General features: G+C 43.8%; 1 long non-coding RNA gene across 1 annotated transcript in view; it reads left to right on the forward strand.

Annotated features, from left to right (window-relative positions):
- Positions 1-8,853, forward strand: part of LOC115065008 — an 18,268-nt gene extending 9,415 nt beyond the window's left edge. The window contains exon 2 of the long non-coding RNA XR_003844819.1: positions 8,722-8,853. This is a non-coding gene — a long non-coding RNA (uncharacterized LOC115065008). The remainder of the gene's footprint in view (positions 1-8,721) is intronic.
- Positions 8,854-10,266: the final 1,413 nt, after the last annotated feature.

Genomic DNA, 10,266 nt, shown 5'->3' on the forward strand with positions numbered 1-10,266 from the left:
AAAAAAAAAAAAAAAAAGTATTTAAACTTTTATTCCTGTAACATTTATAATGATAAGTTATTGGATAAGCAAAAATGTGATTTGCCGTGTATGCAGAAGCACTTATTCGGGCGGTAGCTCTTGCCTAAACTTTTTAATCCTTATACTTTGCTTAGGAATATTTTTATCTGTTATTGGGAATTGCTGCAAACACAAGTGATTTATTAAAATCAGACAGTAACTCTGTAAATTCATCATCATAGAAAGAGAACTGTTCTAGAGATCACAGGAGAGAACCATTAATGTTACTGGAAGACTTTAAATCAACTTAATCCATTCAAAACAAACAAACAGACAAAACACATATGTAACCAAGCAAGGTTGACTCTGTGAAGGGCCAGAGGAAGCATCTGGGTTTCTGGGAGCCCTGGAGCCTTCCTTCTCTCTCTGCCTGGCAGTTGTGAAGGTTGGGGAAGCCAGCCACTGATCACATCAATCTGCTTTGGATTCACTTATTCTCCGCACCATGTTAGGTTCTTGCGTGGTTGCTTCTGCTCGCTAGAGCTTGTGCTGCTGGAGTTCCCAGACAGCTACTCACCATCTAGAACTTTTGCCGTGGGGAGTGTGTCTTCTAAAAGCTTCGAACAACCAGTCTGAAAACCGACACTCGAAACACTACCTGTTAGGGAGTTTAGATTGTTCTAGACGACCAGGCGCTCTGAGGGTAACAAAGGGCGCCTGTTGCAGTAGAAGGTTTCTGATGCGTTTGAGGGCACAGCGCCGTCTTAGCTCGAGATTCACCCAGAAGTATATAAACGGAGCAATCTCCTGTTCACAGAAGGCCGACTCTACCTTATTGCTGGTATAAGTGGTTGTTCAGAAAAGCACAGGCGTCTCAGGTTTCCTTAGTAATTCAGATCACCCATAAATCTTCCCCGATTGTCTTCGCTTTAGCCTTTTTTTCCCTTTTAAATCTAATTGGCTGCACTTAAAGTGTCTGAACTTGAGAAAAAATGGAGAAGTGCATTAAATGGGTTGCATTAAATACAAATGGCTTGATACTGCATTAAAAAGCCATATATTCTTCTACTAAGTGGGCTAGCCTTAGACTGTCACTGTTGAAGGATTGGCAATTATGTAGTACTTTTATACACATGGTTTCAAAAATATTTAAGATTTTCATGAGGGGAAACAGATCGGAAGACTGTGTTAGAGTGATCCTAATTTTCCAAAATTATATATATATATATATATATATATATATATATATATATACACACACACACACACACACACACAGATCGATATATATAAACAAAAAGATTGAGGATTTTAATAAAACAGATTAACAGCGCTCATTCAATTTTAGAATTGTGCATGAATTTAATTTTCTTTGTATTTATTTTTTTGGGGGGGTGACTGTTTATATATTTTTATGATGTTTTATTTAATATAAGAAAAATACCATAGAGGAAAACCAATTAAATTATAATCTAACTTTACAATCAAATGCCATCCTGAAGAAAACAATTCTTTCATGTCTGCAAACACTTGGGTTCCTGCATGTTTGGGAAGGAGGCTCAGGGAGAACAGTTAGCAGGTTCAGCCACAGACTTTCTCCAAAGCATAGACATTTTTCTTTCTAAAAGTACATCCCTGATGTGCTCTTCCGCGAGGGAGACTATTTCTCTCGCTCGTTCCTTAGTTGCCTGGTTATCTCATACTAAACAGTCAGCACTGAAAACCTGTACATTGTACTAGCCGGGCAGGCTGTTGTTAAATACTTAGGAATATGACTATGCATAAGCATATATGCGTATGTAACAAAAGTTAAAGAAACAGAGGTTATGTGTTGAACGAGAGCAAAGGAAGGGGTTGGAAGGAGGAAAGGGAAAAGGAAAATACAATTATCATCTCAAAACCACTGTAAGAATGATAGTAACTATTCTCTGTAGAGCTAGCTACATGTTTTTAGACTCGAGATCTTTTGTAGAAGCGGTTCATTCCTGGAGAAGCCACCTGTTTGCTTGAAGCGTGTCTTCTAGGGTTGCTGACTGGACAGAGTGCCTTCTGGACCACATTTGAGCAGCACCCTGATCTGTTTCGTGAGGTGCTCCTGCCTGAAGTGTTCTTGTCAGTCAGCACCCCAATTTCCTCTGATGGACCGAAGAGCCACTCTGGAAGGCCCGCCTGACTGGCACAATCTACAGCTGGCTCTGGCCTCCTTCCAACCGACCTTTGTGTGCCTGTGCTCCTGGGCTTGGAACCCATGGTAGGTGAGCACCCAGCTGATCGCCGAGCTCCGCCGCCCCCGCCCCCGCCTCCGCCTCCGCCTCCGCCTCCGCCTCCGCCTCCGCCTCCGCCTCCAGCCTAAGCAGGCATCCAGACTTGACTGTCATTCCACATCAGCCTGTGGTCAGGGCTCCTCTTTTTGAGAGCCTCAGCTTTCCTCTTGAGACCAGGGACAGTGGGCACATGATGACACTACACAAAAGTTACCCCCAAAGGCTGATCCCCAAAAAGAAATGTGCAGTTTGTCTCCTGCCCAGGCATGCCTACCACACCCAGTGAGGTTGCCTCTTACATAAAGGAGGTTGGGCTGGCAACCAACGAGAGTGAGATTGAGACCAGAACATCTTTGTGTTAAGAGGGTGATGTTATGCTCTTTGGCTGTCTTCTGAGCCAAGATTCAAAAGAAAAAACAAAACAACAACAACAACAACAACAACAACAAAACCAAAAAAAACCAAACCAAACCAAACAAAAAAACCAAAACAAATGAAATCAAACCAAACCAACCAAAAAACCCCAGCTTGCAAAGCAGCTGGCAAAGTGGTGTAGTTGTTCTGGAGAAACAGACTCTCTGTAATGAGATTCTCCATCACAGAGTCTGTGCACCAGGCACAGAAATAGCATCTTCAAGGATCCAGATAGGACTTCCATAAAGAGATGCTGCAACTGCTCCACCCTCATAGTGTTAGGTCTTCCTGCTTGCTGGAAGCACTAGGCTGCGAGCCCATACCTTCTCTCAGGGTTGTAGAATGGTTTTCCTATGGTAGAAGTGCTGTGGCTTGTGGAGTAGAAATCCGCCTTTGAGAACATTCTCCTGGTGCTGTGGGGGAGAGGGTAGGGAAAGGGTGTGAGGAGTGGTGGAATGCTATGACCCTGAATCCCACTGTTTCTGGTTTTATGATCATCTACATAAATGGTGGTGCATACAACTACCTGCAAGAAACTTCTCTTGATTAAGAGATGGACTTGTCTGGGGTTATTTCTGTCTATGGTCAGGGTAGGCTCTTTATTCTCTCCTTCCTTTTCCTCCTTCTCCTCTCCCCCCCCCTCATTTTCTCCCCTTCCTTCTCCTCTCTTCTCTCCTTCTCCCTCCCTCCCTCCCCTCCGCTCCTCTCCTCTTCCCTTTTTCTTTCTCTGTCCTTCATCTGGAGATTTTGCAATGATCCACCATAGATAGGACCCGAGCAGTACAAGGATGAGAGTCTGTCTATCTCCCTCCATTTGACCTGGGATTAGCATGATGAAGTAGGCACATTCCTTCACGGGTGGCTGTTATCTGGCAGTTGAAAGGCAAAAATCAAAGGACTGCACATCCATGAAAAAGCAACTTCTCTCAGCCTCTCCTCCAAGGAAGGAGGAGTGTTTGGGAGGCTCCTCAACCCACTGGAGATGGAGACATGAGCAGATGCTCCCATGTTTTAGAGACCTGCCAGTATATCAGGTTTGTTATTAAAGCTGCCCCTCCCCTTTGTCGCTTCCTGTCACACTGATTCCCTAAACTAGAATCTGAGTTTCCTCCCCCCAGTCCTTTCCCTTCCCGTTCCTTCTGTAGACTTCTGCATCGTCTTCTGTGCCCTCACAGTCTGGGGTGGAAGTGGTACAGTTCTTACTTCCTTATAGAAAAGATGGAGGCTTGTGGCTTGACAAACAGAAGATAACGTGGGAGTTACTCTTTCGTGTCGCTGTAACAAATACTTGTCAAAAAACGGCTTCAGGGAGGGAGGAAGAGTTTATTTTGACTCAGCTTGAGATCACAGCTCATAGGACAGGAGTGTGAAGCAGCTGGTCACACACACACACACACACACACACACACACACACACACGCACACTGGTGTTTCACTGGTGTACTCCCTTTTATTCAGTCTGGGATTCAAACCCCTGGAATGTCCAGGCTGGGGTGGTCTTCCCACCTCAGTTATACCTCTCCCAGACACCCTGGCTCCTTATCTCCTACCTGATTCCAGATCCCATCAACAGCCAGGTTTGGCCGCCACAGGTGGGATGCGCAGAGGTAATGAGTGAGGGGCTATTGCTTTCCGGTACAATCACTGTGCATCAGTATCATCACTGTACAGGCATGGAAGGAGGCCGAGGAGATGGAGTGTAGGATTGCAATGGCAATCGACCTCTACATCAAGGTACAGGTTAGTGGACTGAGTCATCAAGGTGAGGGCCTCACAGCAGTTTAGCAGCCCAGTAGAGCTTCAGCTCTCTGAATTGCTTCCATAGTCCCAATATGTTCAATACTTCACACCTGCCCCCCACAACATACATACAACACACACATACCACACACCACACACACACACACATACCACACATACATACAACACACACCACACATACATACAACACACACACATATAACACACACATACAACACACACACATACAACGCACACCATACACACATACAACACACACAAGCACACACCACACACACACACACACACAGACACACACACACACACACACACCTGTGGTTAGGACTGTGGCTTAGTGCTGTGGCCCAGTGGAGGAGTGTTCACAAGGACTTGGATTTGAATCCCAGCATTACAAAACAAAAACAAAAATAAAAATTCCAACCAACCATATAAAGACCAACCAACCAACCAACCCCTCCAAAAAAACTGAAAAGTATATCTGTATACATCTTATAACTGTTAAGAACATAGCCACAATTATGCATATCATAGAATTATGGTCAAAAGTTGTGAGTGACTAAGGCCCAGAGGTCTTATGTAAGGTATTTTTTAACAGTCTTCAGTAACAGTTGGCTGATGGCTTTCTTGGAATTTTCTAGAGTCATAAAGATTCTGGAAGTTTCTTGTTGCACTAGCAGTCATAATTTTGGATTGAGATATCAAGTTATTTATTTGTTATTTTTAAGCACCAAGCTTGGGGCAACCCCGGGTTAATATTTGTTTTTTTCCTTTATGCTTACTGGTACGAGGTAGCTACAGGTCTTTGTACTAATTATAGAAGCGTGGGATGCAGGTGATACCGGGGAAGATGAGCTTGTAAGGAGCGTAGGAAAGGAGGTGGAGACACGAGTGTGTTGTGTTTACATAAAAGGAACTGACAATTCTCTAGTTTATCAACAATTGATCTCACAGGGAGGAAATTTGGGCTGAGAATTGAAAAGACCTCCCATATCTTCACTTTCATGGATGTACTTTATATTATACATAATGATGTTTATGTCACACGTTTTCAAATGATACTGTCAGGGTGTTGTTATAGTTGCTGATGGTAGTGGTGTGTGTGTGTGTGTGTGTGTGTGTGTGTGTGTGTGTGTTGGTGTCTTAATAAAAGCAAATGAAGGCAAAAATTACATTGTTTTTATTTATTTTACGTAGTCCTTTGGGCCATCTGAGACTCCAGTCTCTGAGACCACCTGACTTACATCTTTGTAGCTTTTTGGGTTGTTTATGTGGTTATGTCGATGAATACACATCTGCTGTCTCCTGGGGCCAGACCCAGGAAGCTACAGGCTTCAGTGGCATCGATTGGGTAGCAGGTTTGGGTTTTTGAAACCTCATCCTTGCAGGAAGAGAAATACCCGGAGAAAGGATTCAGTCATGTGCTGACCCTGTTTAAAAACCTAAGTATCTATAGCTCAACGATAACAACAGGAACAAGGATGCTCCACAGAAAGAAACAGCCAAGGAACAAGGATGCTCCAAAGAAAGAAACGGCTCTCTACACTTTCTTCTCTAGGCTTAATTCTTTCCATGTGCCAGAAACAAGCAAGGACCACTCCTGTAGGCCACACCTTCTCACAGACAGCCTCTGCTGGTTTCAGAGTGGAAGCTGACAAGGGTAAAATGGTGCTGAAGAGGCAAGTGGGGAGGACAAACTTCATTCGGGGTCACTTCAGACGTTTTAGTGACTTTTTAAAATCTTTCTCCCAGAGAGCTCCAATTTTGTGGGGAGCTTAAGAGTCCGATGTTTTCTAGAAAAGTCGTTCATTAAGCTATTTCCGAGGTACAGACTACGTAAAATCGGCAACTGTCTGGTTTTGCTTAGTTCACAGACTCACATGTAGTGTGTGGCTTAAAAGGGACAAGAAGATGAAGTGCCAATGATCTGTCTTCCCAAGGGTCCCCTTTCTTTAAGCTTGACAGGGATCAACTATCTCTGCTCTCTACTCTCGAGAGGAGGAAAGGAACTGCCTAATTTGTTCAATATTTTCTCACTGAATCCCAGCTCTGCCTTGTTCAACTAGGTCGGCTGTGAGCTGTATGGAGAACTCACACAGAACAAATTCAGCTTCTAACATTGATGGGGATGAACATCCAGGGGACGAAGCTGGGTGTTAGGAGGTTTGGGCTCAAATTCCTGCAGCATCATGGTGGCAGCAACTTTAGGACTTAGGGATAGCTTTAAACACTACCTGTGACTGTCTAGCTGGGTGAGCTTAAACCACACATCCTTTAGAGTTGCAGCTTTCTTATCTATAACAATGACTGAGAAAGCATCGGCTGGGAGCAAATGGTTCAGCCTCCTGCACGTGAGTCACTTGCACGCAGTCCTCAGGGCAAGCCTTGCCTCACAGAGTGCTCAGTAAGAAGCTGCTTCCATGGTCTGAGTTGAGAGTTTTGAATAAACCATCCAGTCTCTTCTATATCTGCATCCTACACTTCATATCACTGTTTTGTGACAACTAGTAGAATTTTGTGAAAGTGGTAGGCTCTCAGAACCAAGGAGGATATAAATAAGAGCTGCCTCTGGATATGGGGGGTGGGGGTGGGGGTGGGGGTGTGTGGGGGGTGGGTAGCTTCTTTATATTTCTGGCTTGTTGTTAAACCTGTTCTCTACTGAAGGTAGAGAAGTGATATAGAGTCTAGGGCTCTAGGACATGACACAGGGGCATAGCCCAGGCAATGGGGGCAAACACATTTGGAAGAATGAGTAAGGAAGGTCATGGGAGAGAGTGGACAGGGAAGCAAGCTCACAGACTAGGGTTTCCTTACCTTGCAGGGCCTGGTGGAGCTACGCTAATGTGCCAGGAAGAGGGACTCGAAGGCAAACACTTCCATCTGGTCCTTTCCCTCCGCTGCCCCATATCAAACGCACAGTAAGCAACGATGCTTGTGCAAGACCCTGTTTATGTACACAGCTGCTATCCTCGTGTCTTCTTTGACAATAAGAAACTTAGTTTTAATTAGACAGCAGCAGGCTCGGTTTCAGTAAGTGCTTATGATTGTCTGACTCAGTTATATAAGTCCATCCAGTGACTGATGTAGAAGTGGCCATGTGACTATTGTTCTGACCCAGAAAGCATAATGGCATTTTACACAGACTTATATAACTATATATAACTGTATATATCCACACCTACTCAACAATGTATATATGTATTTGTGTATGTTTATGTATATGTATATACATATACATATCTTACATACATGGACATTGCATGTTGTGACATGCCATGATCCCACATAGCTGTCCATGAACCTTAACTTCACCAGTCGCATGCTTTGATCATCAAACTGTGGAGTGGCTTACCTTGGTTAATGTTTGCTGAATGTAGTTAATCGAGGCCATTCCACCATGAAAGAGAGAGAGCGTAATGACTGAATGGGGCATCTGAGCAAGTGGTTTAGTGATTGTGTGTATGTGTATGTCTGTGCATGTGTGTGTGTATGGTTATGTATATGTATGTATGTATGTATGTGTGCATACAAAAATGTTATTTCTTAGCTTCTACCTTGTTTGAGGCAAGGTCTCATGTGACTTACTGCTGTGAATGCCAGGGTAACTGGCCAGCAAGCTTCCGGGGACTCTCCCATCTCCAGCTTTTGTCTTGCCATAGGAGAGCTGGGATCACAGGTACGCACTACTATGACCCTTTGAAAAATCACACTCTTCATTTATTTATTTATTTATTTATTTATTTATTTATTTATTCATTTATTCTCTGTGTGTGTATATGAGCATGCCATGGTATATGAATGAAAGTCAGAGCAACTTGCAGGAGTAGATTCTGTCCTTCTACCCTGTGAGTCCTGGAGACAGAAGTCAGGTCAGACTTTGTAGCCAGCACCTTTACCTGCTTATCCATCCCACCATGCCCAGTGTCCAGCTCGATGTGGGTTCTGGAGGTCTGGACTCAGGTTCCTTTGCTTGTGTTGTCATACTTCACCCATGGAACCGTCCCCTAGCTCCAAAATCAGTATTTTCAGAGGACGGGATAAAGAGCTAGAACAGGAGGGCAGGTGAAGGGGCCTTTTCCTTTGGGGAGACTGAGGATAAGCATTTGAAGATTACTGATCAATTAGTTGCCTCCTCCCATAACTTAAGGATGTTGTCTCCTCAGCAACCTGAAGTGAGTGCAAGGTCAATTCTGGACCCCTTTGCAAACCCACTGTCAGCTTATGTCTGGATTTGTTTCTAGAAGTGTTTCGTTCAAGTATATCAATCTTGGCATCTCTGTTGTAGGTACTTGGAGAGAATATCTGATTCCATGACTGCTTCTATTTCTTGCTGGAAAGAAGCTTTCTCCTGGATGGCATATCAAAAGAAGCCTTGGGAAACCATGCCTTGAGCTAGGACATGCCACGAGGTGGAAGATGCATGAACATGCACTCAATTAGAACATGCTCTGAATGGAAGGTGCAAGAAATGAGGCATACATAATGGACAACTCATGGTCTAGAACATGCATGAGAATGGGGCATGCATGGGGGGAACATGGATGGGGTAGAACATGCATTGAGCAGAGCAAGCATGGAATAGAACATACATGGAATGGAACATGCACAGACTATAGCATACACTGGAATGATAGAGAAATACTGTGGAGTCATGTCAGCCATTTGCAAAAGTGATGCACGATTGGAAGGAACATGTGCCAAGTTCATCCTTCGGCTTCGATTGGGTCAAGATTCAGGTGCAGTATAAATACACAGGCCTGTAGGTCAAAGTCTGTTGTAGGGGAGCCAGGCACTCATAAGTTTCAAACTCCTGCAACTGTACAAAGAGTGAAAGACAAGTCAAGTCATCTCTTTTTGGAGTGCAATCTACAGAACCCTAAGAACGCATCTGTAACCATTTATGGCTGGAAGCATGCAGACACCAACTCCTGGAGTCATCTATGCGATGCATTCCAGAACAGCAACGTTGTACTCTACCCTTAGCGAATAATGAATTATTATACAGCAAAGGAAAGCCTATTCCAAAGAACCACTCATTTGTGCTCAGCGACAATAACTCTATTCTTGGATCTTAACCACCCCCAGTTTTCTTGGACTGGGCTTTTCCCCTCCAGATGTGCACAATATCTTACAAAGAAGACTATAAAAAAAATATGAGATGAAGTTTGATCCTTAAATGCTACTTTGCAATACATGCTTACTTATATTTGCAGTAGGTATTTTAGTCATAGTATATATCTTAGTAACTGTGCCTTAGGTGCAGGATATAAGGCTGTGGAGGATTTCTGGGTCCCCAACTGCCTCTCCGAGTTCGTCTTTTCTTAGTCTTCATAACATTTGAGAGTCCCTTTAACTCAATTTTCAAAACTGGGATCCTGGACTGGTTTGATAGTTTGGCTGATAAAATTATTGTCTTATAAGCCTGGAGTACCCAGTTCAATTTCCCCTAGAATCCACATAAGATATCTGGGAGTGGTCGTGCTGGCTTGTAAACCCAATGCTGAGAAGGCCTCAGAGGCAGACAGAACCCTGGGGTTCGCTGCTTAGCCAGCCCATCCTATTTGTCAGGTTCCAGGCTGATGGGAGACCATATCTCCAAACAAAACAAGGGACTTGAGAAATGCTATTGAACTTAACCTCTCGCTTACACATACACATAGACATGGGCATGTGCACATACACACATAGACACAGACACAAACACACACATGCATACATGCTACCTGATTATTACCTTAATTATCACAAGCAAGGGCGTTGGATACACAGTCCTGTTTTTCTCTGTTCTGTTATTGTGCTAAGACACCCTGTTAAATGGCAGCATAGGCTG

Source organism: Mus pahari, chromosome 11 (genome assembly GCF_900095145.1).
Source record: "Mus pahari chromosome 11, PAHARI_EIJ_v1.1, whole genome shotgun sequence".
Lineage (NCBI taxonomy): Eukaryota > Metazoa > Chordata > Mammalia > Rodentia > Muridae > Mus > Mus pahari.